General features: G+C 39.2%; 1 protein-coding gene across 7 annotated transcripts in view; it reads left to right on the plus strand.

Annotated features, from left to right (window-relative positions):
* Positions 1-20,433, plus strand: part of Mamld1 (mastermind like domain containing 1) — a 124,544-nt gene that overhangs the window by 20,392 nt on the left and 83,719 nt on the right. For 3 of the 7 annotated variants that reach the window (XM_075957458.1, XM_075957457.1, XM_075957462.1), the window contains one exon: positions 644-798. The exons of the other annotated variants lie outside the window; for them this stretch is intronic. The gene's annotated coding sequence lies outside the window, so the exon portion shown is untranslated. The remainder of the gene's footprint in view (positions 1-643; positions 799-20,433) is intronic. 7 annotated transcript variants of the gene reach the window in all.

A 20,433-nucleotide genomic window follows, 5' to 3' on the forward strand; every position in this document is an offset into this window, starting at 1 on the left:
GGAAGAGGAGAGACAGACACAGAGAGAAAGACAGAGAGACAGGAGGAAGGAAAGGAAGGAGGAAGGGGGAAGGGAAGAAGTGTTTTATGGGTATGTGTGTGTACTTAAGTATTTTTATATGCACCATGTACATGCAGGACCCCACAGAGGTCAGAATAGGAAGTCAGATCCCTTAGAACTGGAATTACAGACAGTTGTGAGCCAGCATATGGATGTGGGAATTAAACCAGGGACTTTGCAAGAGCAGTAAACACTATTAACCACCGATTAAACTCTCCAGCCCCTCAGCCCCTCTGGTAATTTCTTTCTGGTAATGGTTGTGTAAAAGTAGTACTAATTTTCCAATAAATATCTGGTACAATACTCCAAACCATCTAGGTCTGGAGGGCTTTTTTTTATTGTTTTTATCTATAAATTTATTTGCTCAAGATTCAGATTGCTTACTAATATTGTCTTATTTATAGTTACTTATTTCTACATATTTATATATTTATTTGTGTGTATTGCGTCTGCATGTGTGTGTGTAAGTGCAGTTATATGCATGCACAGCGCCGGTATGGAGATCAGATGATAGTGTTTGGGAGTCAGTTCTCACTTTCCTCCTTATTCAGACAAGGTCTCTGCTCTTGTTTCTGCTGTGCAGGTACTCCAGGCTAGCTGGCCTGTGAGCTTCTAGCTGATTGTCCTGTCTTCATCTCCCATCACGCCATAGGGGTGCTGGGATTACAGATGTACACAGATGCATCTGGCTTTTTAGATGGGTTTTAAAGATTGAATTCAAGGCACCAGGCTTGTGTGGTAAGTATTTTACCCACTGACCCATCTCCCTGGCACTAGTTAATTCTTTAAGGACTTACACATATATATTCACAAAGCATTTCAAGATGTAGTTTCCTTTTTGTTCTGTCTTGAGTTCTCACGTGATGTTAATACCTAATTTCATAAAAATTGACTGTGAAATGTTTCATCCTGTTCTGTTTTCCAGAAGAAAATGTATTGGGTTATTAGTTCTTTATTGTAGAATTCTCCAATTAAACCTTTTAGGTGTGAAGACTTTGGGAGGTGTTTCTCATGTATGAATTACATTTCTTTAAAAATTATAGAGATATTGAAGTGATCTGTTTTGGTAATTTTTTTGCATGAAAGGAAATGGTCCATTTCATCTTAAGTTTTCAAATTTATATATGTAAAGTTTTGAATAATATTCCCTTATCCTGTGGTCTCTGTAAGGTCTGTAAATGATATTCTTTGTACTTCTGATATTGGCAATTCACTCTTACTAGAAGTCAGTTTTATTGTTCTTTCCAGAAAATTAGCATTTAAAAGAGAATTTCATACATGCATGTAATGTGTTTAGATCAAATCCACTTCTATATTCTTCTCTGTCCTTCCACCACTTTCTCCTTGCAATTTTACATGTTCTTTTTCAAATTCACTAAGTTCACTTGGTGCTTCCCGTGTGTACAAGGTTGTGGAACCATCTACTGGCAACTCGGTAGCCTCTCAGGGTCTGCATGCCAGAATAAAATTGACTGTCCCTTCCATGGCAGCCATCAGTTGTCAGTCGCCTCTCAGCTAGAGCTATGGCATTGTCCTCCAGTGCATGCTAGGGTTCTGACGAGTTTGCTCTTGTGCAGGTCTTACACGTGCATTCATGTATGTGACTTTCCTGACATGTCCAGAAAATAATCTCCCTTCAGATATCTATTAGTTCTGGATCTTAACTCTTTCTGGTCTCTCTTCTAAAATGATCCTTGAGCCTTTGGATGAAAAATTAATATAATATAATATAATATAATATAACATAATATATAATATGTAGATACCCATTTAAAGTTGAAGTGTCTTATTTTCTGCACATTCAACAATTGTGGTTCTCTGTGTTAATCACTATATACTACTACTACTACTACAAAACCTTCCCTGAAAAGTGTTGAGAGCTATTAATTTGTAGGTATAAAGATAAGAACTGAGGAGATAGTTTAATACTGTGTCCACTTAGTAGAATAATGCTAGTAGCCTTTCCCCTAGGGTCTATGACTTAGTCAGTTAACAGTATCAGATATGGGTAAGACTATTGATTATGAAAAACAAACAGTAGGGGTGAAGCTTCCAGTAACGATGAAGCTCATTTTTCAATCTTTCCCTCTATTGTTTCATTTTGAAGGGGTGAGAGACAGAAGGATGAGACAGAGTCTCTCATGCACCTCACACAAGGCCAATGATAACGTTTATCTCCCTAGCTCTGCCCTACAAATGTGTGCTACTACACCCACTTATATGTGGTACTGAGGATGAAACAGAACTTGCTGCATGCTAGGTGCTCTTCCAACTGAACTACGTTCCCATGTCCAGTTCCATTGATTCTTATTCTATCTTTATTATCCCTTATCTTCTGTTTCTTCGGATTTATTTTGTACTGCTTATTACAGGATAAGCTTAAATTGCTTAAATCAAATATTAATTTGAAAGTGTTTTTCTTTCCTGATATATGCATTAGTATATGCATCTACCCTTCAATGCAGCTTTAACTATATGCCACATATTTTTAAAAGTTGTGTGTTCGTTTTTTATTAACTTTAGTTTAGTACACTTAGAAGTAGATTGTTTAAGTTCCAAATATTACGAGACATTTAAAAATGTTTGCTTATTATTGATTTTCAGTTTGATTAGAGGACATTGTGATAAGAGAACACACATTGTGTAATTTCATTCCAAGCAACTGTCTGAGATGTGTTTCAGGGATCCAGATGTGGTCTATCTTGATGTGTTTCTGTGGAGCCCATGAATCAAACATGTATCTTTTAGAGGGCAGATTGTCCTGTGCCATCTAGATACCTTTAGTTGATCAAGTATTGTTGATGTCCTCATCTCTAATTATGCCTGCTGATTTGAACTTTTGCTGAAAATTATGGTGCTGAAGACTCAACTACAACTGTGGATTTAGTCCTTTTGGCTCATTTAGTTTTTGCTTCATGTCATCCGACTACCTGCGGGCTGGGCATAGTGGGGCAGCACACCTGTAACCCCAGCACTTATAAAGTTTAGGCAGGTGATTGTGGGTTTGAGGCTAACCTGGAGTACTTAGGCCTATCGGACTAAAATAAAAACAAATAAAACCTAAATAAAATAGAAATACTTCCTGTTATTTCAGGTGTACATACTTATGGTTATTGTGTCTTCTCCAACATTTTCCTTTGCTCTGGCCTTTTAGTTATATTAATAGTAATGCTGCTGCTTTTGTAAAATTAATATTTGCATGGTACATTTGCCTTACTTTGACTTTCAACTTACTTATGCTTTGTATTTAGAATATCTTGCTATGAAACATACCTGTTATTTAAATAATTTGTTAATTTCAACATTTTAATTGATGTGTTTAAACCATATAAATGCAAGATAATTGTTTAAGTGTTCCACCTTTAAGAGTGATAATTTATTGTTTGTTTATTCTTTGCTTTCTATAGTCTTTCTTTTCCCCCATCTTGTTCTCTCTCCTGTCATTCTTATGGTTCACTTAAACATATTTTAGGATTCTATTTACATTTATATTTCATCTTTATTAGCTAACTGTATAATTATCTTGGTGATCATTGTAATATACATAAAAAATTTATCATAGCCTACCATTGATATTTTATCAAATTTACTAAAATATAGAAATTTTACTTGCATTCAGGTTATGTCACCTTTCTTACTTTGTATCAATTGTCTTTTCAATTTCCTGTGTTCACACTAAGTATCAGAAGAAATGGTGTCAGAGGTTTCTCTTCATTCATTGGATATGATGTATGAAACTCATGAGAAAGAATAGTTCATTATATTATCACTATTTTCACCTGTCCTAAATTTCTTCTGTCCTTTGTGAAGTTTCTGACATTCTTTTTTTATCATTTCCTCTCTGTTTAGAGAACTTCCTTTGGGCATTATGTAACGATGGGGTCATTAGCAGCAATATCTCTTCGTTTTCCTTCATCTGAGAATATCTTCATTTCCCCTTCATTACTGAAGGATATTTTTTGCCAGATGTATAATTTGAGGTTGACAGTTCTTTTCTTTCAGCACTTGAAAAATGTTGTGCTACTTCCTCCTGCTCTGTGGTTCCCGAAGAAAAGCACCTTGTCATTTGAATTGGTGTGCCTTCGGAAGTAATGTGCTACTTCGCCCAGTTGTTCTCAAGAGTTTGGGCATGCTTTTTAGTTTCCAGAAGTTTGATTCTAAGTTCTCTTGGTTTGAATTTATGTTTGAGATTCTCTTTTATACTTAGATCTGTATTCTTATTGTTTTCCAAAGTTTTCAAATTTTACTACTATTTTTTAACTTATAGTTTGCTTTCCCCTATCCTTATGGACTTTGGGTGACACAGATATTGGATTTTTTGTTACTGTTTCCATAGGTTCCTAAGCCCTTACTTCTTCCTCCTCTTCCTATACTTCTTCTTCCTCTTTTGCTTCTACTTCTTTTACTAGTTTTTCTTTTCATAGGTGACTTACCCTCAGGAAGTTGCTCAGAATGGATAGATTCTATGAATATTTATTACTACTGTCTTCTTTCATCTCAACTCTGTTGGCCCATCTAGTGGGGTTACCTATCCTTTATCAGTCTATTTTCATGTGTTCAATTTTCATTTTGTTCTTTGCTGAAATTTTTCTATTTTACTAACCTTCAATGTACTGGTAACTTCTTGTTGACCATTTTAAAGATGGAAGTTTTCAAATTCTCATCAAATAATGCTAACACACAAAATCACTTTCATGTTAAGACCCATTGATCATTGTTACTCATTCATATTGTGGGTCTTTTTCAATTCTTGGGATAATTATTTTTTACACATATTCTGAACATTTTTAAATTATAGGTTTTTGCATGGTACTCAGTCTTCTGTTTAACAACCAGTAGCCAGGGTAAGATGTAATATGAGGACATTCCATTCCATTCCTTGAAGGATCATACTAAGACCATTTTGGTAAAAATCAAACCCTGACTGATACAACCTTCTTGTGATGGTTCCTTGGAGAAAGGGGAGCAATGGCTTTCCTTTATACCTTTGACTGAGATTCAAGCTCATCTCACCTCTAGACCCGACCAGGGGGAGGGAAGTAGAGGTATGATGGTGGAGATGCTATTCCTCACTGGTATTTCACAGCACTGTGGGGTCAGTAGAAAATGGAATGCTGTTACTACCCTGATGGAGGAATGGGCATGCATGGACTCCTGATCTCTCAGAACAGAATCAGACTCTTGCTATCTACTTTCACGGAGCTAGAGGGTTGGGAAGGTGGAATTTCTACTTTCTATTAAGTAGGCCATCTTTTCCAAGGCGCTTCTGACTATAAGGAAAGGGTTTTCTTAAATCATTTTAAAAAACTATTTTAGATCAATTAAAATTAAATTGATAGCATGATAAAGTTCTCAAATATCATTTGCTCCATCCCCGACCTGCATAGCCTCCATCCACCATTATCCATATTCTCCTTCAGAATAAAGACACATGATTATCCACAGTTCACTTAAAATTCATAGTTCAAATTATGGTTAACTCTTGGCATTGTGCATTCTGGAGTTTGAACAAATGAATAGTAATTATCCACTATACTGGAACCACACACAGCCTTTCCACTGTCGTAAAATTCTTTGTAGTCCACTTTCCCCACCTTCACCTGAAAGCACTGCCCCTTTACCATCTCTATAGTTGTAGCTTTTCTACATGCGGTAGGCTTGGATACAGACGTTATCCTTTTCAGATGGACTTCTCTTGCTCAGTAGTTTACTTTTAAGATTTTTCTGAGGTTTTTTTTTTCTTTCATAGTTTGGTAGCACAATTCTGTTTAACAATGAAAGATACTCTGTTGCTTGGGTTTGCCTCTTTATTTATCCATTAACCCTCCGAGATACATCTTAATTGTTTACAACAATCATGAATAAAGCTGCTATAAACATCCATGTACAAATTTCTATGCAGACCTGAGCTTTTCTTTGAGTAAATAACTACCAAGGATCTTTCCTGGTGGATCATCTGGTAAGAGGATGCTTGGATTTGGAAAACACAACCAATTTTCTTTCAAAAGTGGATAGCCATATCATTTTTCATTCTCACACAACAATGCAGGAGAATTGCTGTTGTCCCATATCCTTTCCAGTATTGGATATCATCAGTGTCACAGATTTGTGGGAACAATAGGAATACACAGGAAATTAATGGCTGTCTTGCTTTCTCAAGCCCAGGACCCTATGGTGTTTATAGATTGATTTCTCCTGGAATTGCTATTTATTTATTTATTTATTTCAGGTTTAGCTTGAGCTTCTATTTTCTGATTTCCTAATGTAAGGACTTAGCATATAAATTTTGTACATTTCTTCTTGTCTACTAAATATTTCTTTTTACCATCTGCAATCTGCCAATGCTTCTTGTTATTTTATGTCTTGTTTTTGTATTTTTTTAATTTTTGTCTTTCTTTTAATTCTTGATTGTTTGAGAATTTCATGAATTCATATAATGTGTTTTGATCAAATCTACTGCCCATTCCCTCCACTCTCATTCCTTCTATACCCTTATACATCTCTCTCTCTTATCATGTGCTCTTTTTTTACCCACCCAATCCACTTAGGGCTGTCTATATTTTCTTGGGTGAAGGACCATCTATTGGAGGATAGTTAATCTGACATAAAAATGATCAATTATTTTAGCCATTTGTAAGTGCACAGTTCAGTATTGTTAAGTATATTCATATTGCTGTGCAATAAGTCCAAATTTGATTTTATTTGTAAGAGAAAGGGCCTAGGACAAATGTGGTCACTCAGTCTTGATTGGAATGAGAAGTTTCCACTAGCATGTTCTCTTGGCTATTCTTACATTTTTCCATGGGTATTTTAATATGACATCAAACAGTTCAAGAAATACATGAAAGTAGAAATGAATTGTTATGAAATAGGAAGGAAATAAGGGAATGGAAGGGGGCATAAAGATGATATTTGAGAGCATGAATATGATGAAGGCATGTTGAATGTATGTATGATGATCATGCTATCAAACCCATTACCTTTTACAAATAATATGTCAATAAAACCTTGTTAGTATTCCTATTATAACTTAAACCATTCTCAAATGTGGATTTCCAGCTTATCATTTGAAAACTGAGGCCAAATTTGAGCTCTCCATTCTGCTTACTCACTTATATAGACCTCTGTCACTTTCATCTCAATGTGTAGGGAGCTTAGTTTTTTCTCTGGCAACCCCAACCTTTTTGTAATCAGAACACACACCAGCTACTGCACAATTATTTATGACTCATTTCTGTACTTTCCATTCAGCCACTAATTAGTCACACTGTGCTAAAAATTTTCGAGTATCTAAAAGCCTTGGATATGGAATCATCAGCTCAGGTAGAGCTGATCTCATTTCCGATGCCTTTTTTCTCCATTCAGTGTCCCCATTAAGGACTTCCAGAGACAAAAAGCACTCTCTTAGAAGACAGGCCATTTTATCTCTAGCCATCTCTAGGTTATCAACCAAGCCAACCTTTCTAAAGTTGCTACCTTACTGGCCCCATATTTCTTGCTTTCGGTTCAATCTGTTGCTCCAGCTTACAGAGGTTTTTTCCCTCTGTCTTTATGGAATTCTGGTGGGATTTTCACATGGCATGGCCTGTCAGTGGCTCTGCCAGGTTCCAGCACACAAAAACAGAAGACCAAGTCTCCTTAATGTCCAGAAAATTTTCTAATGATGGCCTCACCATATATACCACCTCATCCCCACCTACTCTAAGAAAAAGAAAGAGAAGGGGAGAGGAAGAGGAGGAGAGAAGGAGCGTGGAGGGTTGAGAATACAGTTGCTTTCTAAATGCCTATAAGAACATGACTTGTAAAAAGTTCTTCTCTGCTCCTGCTCCCTCAGGACCAGGAACATGGGCTATTTCTTGAGTAGGTACGCAACAATAACATTTGCACTGGTACATTTTCAATGTGGGCCCAATGATGGATATTCCTGAACATTCAACATAGTTAAAGAATAGTGATACACATATGCTGCCATGGGGACTTCTAGGTTAATGGGCATCCTAACAAATTAATATATGAGCAATAGTTATTAATAAAGAACAAAGTATGTAATAATTAATGTCTCCCCCATGTACCACTAAATGACATTTTTAGTTTTCTGGGGTTACTGCTTGGAGCCTTTCAGTGTAATTATTTCTAGAAAATTCATTCCCATTAGACAGTTCATTTTGACCCATTTTTGCATCTCAGATTCTGTTCTGTCTGAATCCCACTCTCTCATTTGGGCCCCACACATTTGTCATTTCTGGAAAGCTTCCTCTGACCTTCTTAGAGTCAATAACTGATTGCTGACCTATTTTCCAAGGTGCTCCTTCGTCAGAACGTTCTAAGCATAACATGCATTACTGGTGAAGCATGCCTTCTGCCTTATAGGGACTCAACATTAGTCCAGGCTTTGTTATCCTCAAATCCCTCCAGCAGGGTCCAGTGCCACTTGATATTTGTTATGGCTCTTTCTCTCTCACCAGCCTACAAGCTGCTGCCCAACTCAAAATAAGTTATTCTGAAGATAGATAGATAGATAGATAGATAGATAGATAGATAGATAGATAGATAAGAAAGTTTCCAAATTGTGTTTTATCAGTGTTAAGGAAAGGAGAGGATGGATACTCATGTCTGAGATGTAACCTGGCAAGGAGGTAATAATGGTCAAAGAGGGCACTACTTTCAAGCAACTGGGTCTCTGCTTAGACTCTGAAGTAGTCAGTTTGGCAGCAACAAGTGTGTGTGTTGGGAGGGATTGTAACAGAAGGGCATAGCAGTGAGGGTATAGTACGTGTAAAGGACTCTAAACTTTCCCTGGAGATAGTCAGTGATATCAGTGTTTTTGGAAAGGTTATTCAGACTTTAGGACAAATTAGAAACGAGAAAATTGAGGCAAGGGAGATCTACTGAGAGGAGGATATGTCAGAAATCCAGGAGAACATGGAGGGAGAAGATCCAGGACAGTGGACAGTGGATGTAGGCAGACGCGAGAGATGGTTGAGAGGCACAATCAACATATTGCTATTACTCCAAAAATAGCCTTGATTGATATTTCACTAGGACATATGCAAGAATCTGTGACTTTAATCCTGTTATCTGCAACTGAGGGAGTTGTCTAACTCAGAGACTTGAATGGTGTTATGTATTTAGTTGTCCCCTCCCCGCCCCCACAAAGCTATATGGCAATCCTAATATCTAGAACCTGCGAATGATAATTTAGTGGTAAATGGAGTCCATGCATATGTAAGCCTGGCATGATGAGGTCAATAACATGATCTTTAATCTAATGTGACTAGAATCTTCAGTATTGGTGGAAGCCACCAGAATCTAGGCCAGTCATGGAGCCATAGAAGTCTTAGAGCCTCTAGAAGGAACCAGCCCTGCCAATAGGTCTCGTTTATGGCTAAAATAGCACCACAGTTACATTCTTCACTCATCTGTTATGGCCACCAGAGCTAATTCCATAATTTGAGCACTGTAAATAGTGCTGCACTACACATGGATGTCAAGGTGTTTGTGCGATGCTGACTTCTAGTCCTTCAGGTATGCACCCAGAAGTGGTGGGGCTGGGTTATTTGTGGTTCTGTTTTAACATTAAAGGGCTTTCATACTGATTCCCATACTGATTTTCATACTGATTCGCCACACCAGCACTTGGCTGTTTTCTGATGTTAGTCGTTTTGATTGGGATGAAATAGTCTCAGTGTAGCTCTAATTTCTGCATGTCCCTTGTGATTTAAGAATGTGGAGCATTTTTCAAGTGTATACTGGCTGTTTGTATTTTGTCTTTTGAGAACAGTCTATTCATTTTCTTAGCCCACTTATTGACCACTGTTTGATTTCTTTGGGTTTTTAAGTTCTTTATACATTCTAGATATTAATCGTCTATCAAATATGTACCTATCAAAGATTTTCCCCATTCTTTAAGTTGGATTTTAACTGAACTGTTTATTTTACAGCTTCGGTGGGTTACAGTTAAAGTATAGTAAGCTGCAAATATTTAAAGTATAATTTGATAGGGTTTAATATTTATACATCATCACTATTGCCAAGATAAGAAATAGATCTCTTAGCTACATAGTCACAAAAGTTTTCTCATGATTCCTAGTATTTCCTCCTTTTGGCCCATGTTCATCATTTCCAGGAAACTACTGATACATAGTTTGTATTTTCTAGGATTCTCTGTATGCAACTGTAAAGTTAAGATGCCATTTCAGGCTTCCTTCATTTGGTGTAATGAGTGAGACCCATGCATGTTGTTGAATGCATCAACTACTCAATCCTTTCTATTGCTGAGTAGTATCCTATTGTATATATTCTTCCACAATTTGTTTAGCCATTCATCCTTTGATGGGTATTTGCATTGTCTCCAGTTTCCTTGCAATTATAAAATGAAATTGCCATCAAAATAGGTGTACAAGCATTCACTTTAAACTCATTTGGGTAAACACTTAGTAATAAAATGTTTGGGTCATAAGGTTTTGTAGTAATAAGGGCGGCAGTGGGGCTGCGTTCCCAACACCCCAGCCGCCTGCTCGGCTAGCTTTTGCCCTGAAATAACAACACACAAACTGTATTCATTTAAACACTGCTTGGCCCTTTAGCTTTTAGCCCTTACTGGCTAATTCTGATATACCGATCAACCCATCTCTAATAAACTGTGAGCACCGGTCTTACCGGGAAAGATTCAGCATGTCTAACCTGGCAGCTTGCTTCATCGCGTGTGTCTGCCTGGGAGCTAGGCATGGTGTCTCTCTCTGAGGCGTCTGCTCCCGAGAGGAGAGCTGTCAAGTCTGAGCTCACTTCCTCTTCCTCCCAGCGTTCTGTTCTGTTTACTCCTCCCACCTATCTTCTAACCAATGAGGACCAAGCAGTTTCTTTTTATTAAACCAATGACCTTCCTCCATCAAGGTTTATCTTAACTTGTTGAGAAATTCCCCCAATTGCTTTTCAAAATAAGTGTATATTACATTTCAACACTGGTGTGTGGTTTTATTTTTATTTATTTATTTTAACAATCCATGGTTTTCTAGGGAATTGGCAGAGGCTTATGAATTTTCACACATACTCTTTTTCCATATTTTTATTTAAAAATTACTTTTCATCTTACATACCAATTCCAGTTCCCCCTCCATCCCCTTCTCTCACCCTCACCTCCCTTTCTATCTCCCATCCACTCCTCAAAGGGGGTAAGGCTTTCCTTGGGGAGTCAAAAGGTCTGGGATACCAACTTGAGGCAGACCAAGCCCTCCCCAACCCTGGATCAAGACTGAGCAAGGTATCCTCTCATGGGAAATGGGCTCCGAAAAGCTGGTTCATGCATCTGGGATAGGTCCTGGTGTGATTCCCAGCCCCCACTCCCCAACACATCAAACCACATAATGGTCATATATTCTACAGCTAAGTAGACATTGGGATGAATCTAAAAATTCCCTAGGATCTGGTTCTAGAGGCTAAATTCTTTAATAAAATTTAAGGAGAGGATATTTGTAAAGGCACAGTCGGGTATGGGAAATGAGATTCATCAGGAATAAGGGACCCTCAAATGCAGTCAAATTGGTGCTCTTTAGGGATGCATGAAAGCAGTGAGTGCTTGAAAAGGGGAGAGAAGGCCAAATGTCTAGAAGCCTTGCTATCAACTGGAAGATTGGAAGACCCTGGAAAATGAATCGGCAGTTCTGTGTATCGGTGTCTAGACTCTGAAGTTCAACTACAGAGTCATGTTCTTTCCCAAATCTGGTAACCCATTGCAATGGAAGGGAATGTATTTGGCTTTCACCTGTAATAAGTCAGGATAGGACAGTTGTGAGGATACTTACTTTTTCCTTAGTGCACTTCTGCATTCTACAGCCCGCTCCCCCTTTCTTATCATCCCTTAAAAGGCTGAATTATAGGAAAGTATAAAGCAGCTTGTTGGAGAATTCTTCACCCCACAGATGAAGTACCAGGTTAGGAGTTCCTCAGGCTCTCGGGGTTGGGTTGCAAAGGTGCCTAGAGAACGCCATCATTGGAGCCCTGAAAAACATACTCCTCGGAGCCAGAAGACGTCATTTTTTAGGGCCTGCTCTGCCAGATGTGTCAGTGACTTCCCCTCCTGGACTTTAGTTACTTTCCAAATCTAGAATGAGATTAAAGCTAGGCAACATCTGAGGTACCTTTTAATCCCTGACTCCAAGGATCAGAGCCTGAGGACATATATTTAGGGCTTCATCCTTGCCTTCGAGTTGCAAAAGACTTCTGGGAAGACACCAAACTTTCCATATCTGCATCCCAGAGATTATAACCAACAGCATTTAATGGAAAATGTCCTGCCCAGATGAAGAAAATGCTAAGGAAGACCACAATGAGCATGAGGCCTACACTAGCAAACTCACCATGGCTGTTCTCAACCACCCTGCTCCTGAGTAGCCATTGCTACTGTCCTCTATGATTGCCCTGGAATGTAAAGCAATAGCAAGGGAGATGAGACTGGAAGAAAGAAAGTCTTGGATATTTATCAGTTCTACCTTTTTTTGCCAAGCATATGTGCTAGGAGCCTTTGGACTCCTGCTGACAGGACCCTCGTGAGTAAGGTCAACCTCTGGATTCTCAATGCCCTGCATCTTATAGTATCCCCTTGCATATCTTGGTAGGTAGAAGGCATGCTATCCTGGGCTCCATCATATTTAGGAGCCTCCAATCTGAGGCAAGAATGACAAGTTTGGTTTGTAGCTTCATGTCCCTGGGCTCTGAAAAAAATGAGGTATACATTTTTTGATACTCAATCCAAGAAAAGATGGGCCCCATGTTGCCTGGAAATCTACACTTTCAGTATTTTTCCATCAAGATAGTGGCATATTTGTTCTAGAGTTTCTCTGGGACAAACAATCTCCAGGTTTGGGCCCTTTCATCTTGGCCTCAAATGAAGGCCTGGAGCTTCACCAAGATAGACACTGACAGAAGAGAACAGCTATTCTAAGTATGATTCAGCCCCGACAGGCCAGAACAGTGCCCCCTTTTCCATTGAGCAGGACTCCTAGGATGGCCTACAAGAGTGGCTGAGGTCTGACTCAGCCTATTCCTACCCCTCCCTCACTTTCTCTTTCTACTTCATTTCCATCTCTGAAAGCTCCCTTTCAGCCATTTCCCAGGAAGAACTGACTCATGGAGCCCAAACTGTCTCATTAGGGGAAAAAAAAAACGCTGAAGTGTTCATCAATGATTATAAGCCATAGGCACGTCCTCTGTTCATAAGTGCCCAGCCATCCTAAATAAACAAGCACACCAGTCTTCTGAAAACCAGCCACAGAGCTCTCAGGAGATCTGCTATAATTGGATATCAAAAAGTTCATTATACTGGAGAGAAAGCAGGAGGATCTATCAATCCTAAGATCCTTGCAGCATTGGCAATGGCTACTCAGCCCTTCCTGAAGGGAGGAGGATTAGTAGAAGGTGCTGCAGAGATTTCTCTTAGATGACAGGATTCTTACCCTGTACTTCCACAGGTGCCACTAGGTTTCTTGTGAAACTTAAAGATCTCTTCTTAGGAAAACACGTTTTTTAAATGCATAAAATTAAACAATGAGACAACAAGGAATACCAATTAGGTATTGAAGAACTATCAGCATCTTAACAAAACAAAATCTGCAGTATATTAGCTTGTGTTCTTCTTAGCACATTAAACACGATCTAGCAGTAGGCCTTAATAATTACTGTAATTTCAAGGTAATGATATTTAGAGACTCCTGCTATGACAGAAATGCAAAATAAAAATATCTGTGATTTCTCTCAATGACAAAGTCACAGGTTCCATAAATATTTCTGTGATTTGTTGCCAGCATTCATAATTGAAGAAATGCTACATTTCAGTTAGAGGTTAGTGAAAATAAATATGTAATTTTCCCAATTGAAGCATAAGGGTACATTGAATCCTACCCATAGAATAAAGGATGAGAGTCCTGACTAAGATAGTATTAAAACCCATTTTATTAATTGACATTTCCTCTCCCTAAATCCTCAGCTAAATCAAATCATTGCCCCTATGATTTTTTTTTTGATGTTATCCTTTCTTCTCACTACCAAAGCACAACCAAGGCAACTGTTAGGCTCTGGTGCTAACTCCTCGACCTATCACTACATCATTATGGATAATCAACAACCTCTTTCAATATCATGTTTTTCACTCTGTAAAATTATAATAACAATACCTAACTCGTAGCAGTGGCATGCAGATTAAATTAAATAATACATAAAACATCCAGTCACCATATAAGCAATCAGAAAGATTTGTGGCGATACTGTGACTCTAAGAGTTTGTAAACCCAAGGGCAGCAGTGTGCGCATTGACTGTTACAACTGTGTTATTCTTGGGTGATTTTTCTCTTCACCACTTCTGTGATACCACAATGGAAGCCACAGGGAGCACACATACTGGAGAGAGACAGTGGTGCACTCCAACTGGCTAGTACTAGTTCCTTTACTACATCTCCACAGGGTTACGATCTGCTTGGCATGTTAGTATCTAGAAATTGATCACAGTAAGAATCTTTACAAACCAGAAATCATCGAGTGCTGCAGTGACACTTTCGATCATCTTTCCCCTCCGGACTGAGGTCCTTGTTAAGCTTTTACCAGCACATCACTAGGAGAGAATGGCTGGGGCCTGGCCTGGAAGGCTGTGCTGCTTTCATCAAAACATTGGTGAGACAAAGTATACTGTGTCTGGTCAAGATGTGAAAAATAAGATAGTTTTCAGGAAAAAAAGTACTTCTTGCAGTCAAAGTTTGTTCTATTTGCTCTCTATTGGTTTTTACATCTACAACGATTCGGAACAAGAAAGAACAGGTTTTTCTTGATTAATGTTCTCAGTTCTTGATAATTACTTCCATTTCACCAGTTCTACAAAATGATCTGCTTTCAGATAAAGGAAAAAATTCTCTGTTATCTTATCTGAAGAGTGAGGCGTATTTTACTCAAAATCCAATATCTCTGTGTAACTTACTTCCATGTCAACTTTTATCTGTGAGACTCCAGTGCATGCTTTCGGGAAATATTGAAAAGGCAAAGAGGAGGAAAAGGAGTTTACTGATTATGCAGCCCTATTAGCATTGCTTGAATCTGAATGCTGGCTTAGATCGTGTTTTCAGAACTCATAAGTGGATGTTTATGTCTGCAAATGGAAGCGCTGAGTAGCTAGAATTGCAGGGGCCATGTGGGGGAGTAAGTCCTGGGGTGGTGGTTTGCTCAGTCACTGGCATTGGATTGCATGAGCTATTTTCAAATGCATCTAGACTATCTTGCCAGTCTTCAGCCACTTGGAGCTGCTGCTTTCCACTCTCAACTGTCTTTGCTTTTTCCATCATGTATAAGCATATGGAACCACAAGAAAGACAGCTTATGAGGAACTGAATCTAACATGGGATGGCTAGTGTATTGTCTTGGATGATAGTGGACAATCTATTGTGTAGGACTTTTGTAGGGGTGCTCCAACAGGGAAAGCATGGCCCTACACTTTTTTATGGCCTTTGGGTGCTCCATGGAGATTTTGAGTGGCTGCTGAACTCTGATGTTTTCCCTGGCTGTGATTCCACTCTCTTGCATTGTGTTTGTTTTATTGCAGTGTGGGAATCTGCAGAGCATCCTGCCCTCTTTGCCAAGGAGGCAGAATTCTCATTCTCTATGCACGAGCTCATGCTTTCCTTTATAATATGCCCTTCATTTGGATTGGGTCTCTGGCTGGCTGCCCAGCAGCAGGTAGACACAGATTGGCCTGTCTCAATATCTTGACTTGAGAGAAGTGAGGAGTCTTTCAAGCTTAACAATTGTGGACACACCAGGCTGATCATATCTGATCTCTCATTGGAGAGATTAACCCTATTCCATACACTTGCCTGCAACAAAGCTTTGAAGAGATACCCGAGGGCTTGAGTTATACTGAGACATTAATGTCATGGTTATCTAAAAGCAGTAAGGAGACAGGAATGGGACAAGTGTCACCATCAAGAACATTGAATTCCAGGAGCAAAGGTGGTAAAATTCACATGCAGCCACTTAGCTGATCCAGGATCACTCCTTTTTCTGTTTGTAAAAATCTCTCCTTGGAGGCCTGCTTTGTTTTGAAGGGAGAAGAGGAGGGGTAGATCTTGAAAAGAGAGGAGGTCGGGGTGGGGGACTGGGAAGTATCGAGAGAGGGGAAACTGCAGTCAGGATGAGAGAAAAAAGAAAAAGATCTCTTTCCTCTTTCCCCCTTCTTGTCATCTTTTTTCTCCTCCCCCTTCTTCCTCTCTTCTCTCTGTGTCTTTCTCTGTCTCTCCCTGTCTCTGTTTCCCCCCCTCCTCCCTCTCTCTTTAAGATCTTCCTTTCTAGTCTTAACTGGCATGGAACTCACTGTGACAAATATGCTGGCTTCATAGGGATCTGCTTGCCTCTGCCTCCCAAGTTCTGGAATTAAAGGCAAGTGAAATGACACCTGGCTCTCCCCTTTTCTATAATAAAGATTGTCCGGTTCAATTCAGATGACATTTCTATGATAAAAATTGTCCACTTCAATTCAGATATAATTGACAGCCAATGTGCCTGTGACTCTCAGATGTAAGCCAAACAGTACCCATTTGCATGCATTGATGTCCAAGGCAATTTCAGGCTGCTCCTATCAATATGTACCTATTTTCCAAAATGCCTTTTTAAATGTGAGTTTCACATTTAGGGAAAGGGGTAATGACCATTTTATAAAGTAAGCTAAAGAAAATGACTACTATGATTGGTATAGAAGTGATGTGTGCAGCCAGGCAGTGGTGGCACATGCCTTTAATCCCATCACTTGGGAGGCAGAGGCAGGCTGATCTCTGTGAGTTTGAGGCCAGCCTGGCCTACAGGAGCTAGTTGCAGGACAGGCCCCAAAGCTACAGAGAAACCCTGTCTTGAAATCCAACAACAAAAAAGAAGTGATGTGTGCATACTGCTGTCAGAAATCAAGACTGGCCTTGAACTTGATTGTAGTGAGAGTAAGTCTTGTATCAGATGTGCTTACTTACATCCTATATATTCTTGGCCCAGATAGGAAAGGAAATCCCTGGAGAGCTCAGAATGTGGTCCTCCTTTACACTGTTTGTCATGCTGCAGTTCAGAGCAGGACAAACCTAGTTCAAGTCACATTCTCCCCTATATCAAGGGAGCAGCAAGGCCTTGCAAAGCCAGCCTTTTGATTCCCACGCTGTATCTTAACTCAGTAGTGTGATGACAGTTAAGGTCTCTGCTCTCTCAAGCCCAATTGCCTTTGGACAGGAGTTAGTTTTGGAGCTTGTTACTCCTTCCAAACCATCAACTACAAGGGGCAATTTCTGTATGCACTCATTAATTTGTCAGCATACTTGCCATAAGCCAGGCCCTCTTATGGTGGGCATCAAGCATGAGATGTAGAGAGAAACAAGACAAGGTAAAATCTCATGTCACTTTGTATACCATGACATATGACATTTCATCCACCTAGTAGCTGTGGCCATTGTGCCTGAAATCCCTGCTTGTGGTACTTGCATGGAGGCCTACACAGAGAGGTCCCCACCAGCTACCATTTGTCTCACCATGTGTCTGCAACTATGCAAAGCACATTCAGGATGTCATACTTTTTCAAGTTTTGATTTTCTTCACAACCTGATGGAGCAGATGCTCTTGATAGCATCTCTATTTCAAAGATTAAAAAAAAAAAACTTACAGAAGGTGATTGAATAACTCCTTTCAAGCCCTCATATCTAATGTTGGCTTATGTAAGATTAAAATTCAGACAGCTGGATGATAGAGTCCATGCCAGAATGATTATAATGTTACTCAGGATGGCATAGTACACAGTGATTCCTATAGAAACTGAGTCCAAGTTCAAGGAATTCCCAACAGGAAGAACAGGATACTCCCTTCCAAGCCTGAATACCTTTATCCTAGAAGGAAGTCAGAAGTTACAATGGATTGCCTAGATCAAACTGTGCCAACCAAAACTCCCTGTTCTCTTCAGTCTTCACGGTATAACTCCAGCACCCTTCATTTTTTTTTAAAAAAAAAAGTGAGTCTCTGAGGTTCAACCTTTGCTTCTTTCAGAATCATCAGCACAGAATGATGAGACTTTTTGCCTTGCACTCTGAGGTTCTTGAATCACTGCCTCTATGTGGTTTAGAGAACTTTGACGTCTACAAGGTCAGTTCTGCCTTTGGCAGGCAGAGGGTCTTTTTTTTTTTTGGATTTAGCCTTCAATTTATCTGGAGGAACTCTAACAGAGCCACTGATGAGCAGGAACGATGTTATGAGTGGTTGTTTAGAGGTTGTCTGTTATACATCTGGGATGCTGCTATCACAGATCATACTTCTACAACCTCGAGACCATCCTACAAATCTGATTGGCAGGCACCTTTGCTTCCAAAGGCATTTCTCTTTCCTTCCTGTGGCCCAGCATGGTAATCCTTGAACACTTAAAGTCTTAAACTTAAAGTTTGTGATCTTGGGATCACAAACTGACAATGAATTGAAACAACTTTATTTAGCTGACTTATTGACATTGTAAATCATATCACTTTTGCTCAAATTTAGTAATAAAATTTTATAACTAAAACCACATGATCTAGATCCATATTAAAAATCATAGACTTTAAAGTTCCTCTGAAGCTAAAATGGCATAGTGTGGATGTACCTATTTTTTTGTAGACGCCATAAGTAGACATCTTGTGTGTGTGTGTGTGTGATAGTATTTTATTTTTGTTGTTGTTATTTTTTAAATTTATTTATTTATTTTACATCCCAACCTGGGGTTATCCCAGTGGATTCTTGGGAGTTTCCCTTATACCAGGTTCTACCTGACCCCCAAATGCCCCCATTTCCAGATGTCTCTTTCAGTATTCTCCCTTTCCATCTCTCCCCTACCTGATCCTTCAAATTTTCATCCCCAATCACCCCCAGTCCACCCAGAGAGATCTCTATGTCCCTTTGACCTTTTTTTATTACCTAGCCTCTCTGGGCTTGTGAATTGTAGCATGGTTATCCTTTACTTCAAGTTAATATCCACTTATAAATGAGTATATACCATGTTTTGTTTCTGGGTCTGGGTCATCTCACTCATTTTTTTCTAGTTACACACATTTGCCTTTGAATTTCCTGATGTCATTTTTTTTAAAACTGAGTAGCTCTCCATTGTGTAAATATACCACATTTTCTTTATCCATTCTTGGTTCAGGAACATCTAGGATAGTTCCAGGTTCTATCTACTACTAATAAAGCTACTATGAACATAGTTGAGCAAGTTTCCTTGTGGTATAATTGACCATCCTTTGGGTATATGCCCAAGATTGGTATAGGTGGGTCTTGACATAAATTAATCCCAAATTTTATTAGAAACCACCATGTTGATTTCCAAAGTGGCTGCACAAGTTTAAACTCCCACCAGCAATGGAGGAATGTTACCTTTGCTCCACATCCTCTCCAGCTTGAGCTGTCACTTGTGTTTTTTAACTTAGCCATTCTGATAGATATAAGGTGGATTCTCAGAGTCATTTTGATTAAGCAAACACTCTTTAGAAAAAGAAAAGTTCATATGTCAGCAAATTGACAATGGTGGGGTTCCTGTACTCTTAGCTACAAATATTACTGTAGAGGCTTTGTAATTTATGATGCTTTATCAGAACAGAGTGTGAGGAGGAGTAATCTATTTTATCATCATCATTCATCATTATTAGTGTGTGTTGTGTTGCTTTCGTTGGTTAATTAATAAAGAAAACTGCTTGGCCTGATAGGTCAGAACATAGGTAGGTGGGGAAGACAGAACAGAATTGTGGGAGAGAGAAAGCAGAGACAGGCAGTAGCCATGACTCTCCAACTAGAGATGGACATAGGCTAGAATCTTTCCTGGTAAGCCACCACCTTGTGGTCCTACACAGATTATTAGAAATAGGTTAATCAAGATGTGAGAATTAGCCAGTAAGGGCTAGAGCTAATGGGCCAGGCAGTGTTTAAATAAATACCATTTGTGTGTTGTTATTTTGGGGTGTAAAGCTAACCATGCAGGAGCCAGGCGGGATGAAAAGCAGGCCTGCTCGCCTCTTCACTACAGTGATGTATGCACATGTTCATGTATTTTGTTCATCCTATGTGTCGGCATATATGGACCTAGGGACTAGAAGTTGATGTTGCTTGTTTTCTATTACTCTCCATCTTAGTTTTTGAGGCAGAGTCTCACACTTAACTTGGAACTCACCAATTCAGTTGGACTGACTGATCTAGTATGTCCCAGAAAGTACTTTTTTTAAGACATGATATCACGGTGTACCCTTGTGTGGTGGTTTGAACAGGTATGGCCTCTATAGACTCATGTGTACAAATGCTTGGTCCATAGGGAGTGGCAGTATTAGGAGGTGTGGCCTTGTTGGAGGAAGTGTG

The sequence above is a fragment of the Microtus pennsylvanicus genome, chromosome X (genome assembly GCF_037038515.1).
Source record: "Microtus pennsylvanicus isolate mMicPen1 chromosome X, mMicPen1.hap1, whole genome shotgun sequence".
In the NCBI taxonomy this organism is placed as follows: Eukaryota; Metazoa; Chordata; class Mammalia; order Rodentia; family Cricetidae; genus Microtus; species Microtus pennsylvanicus.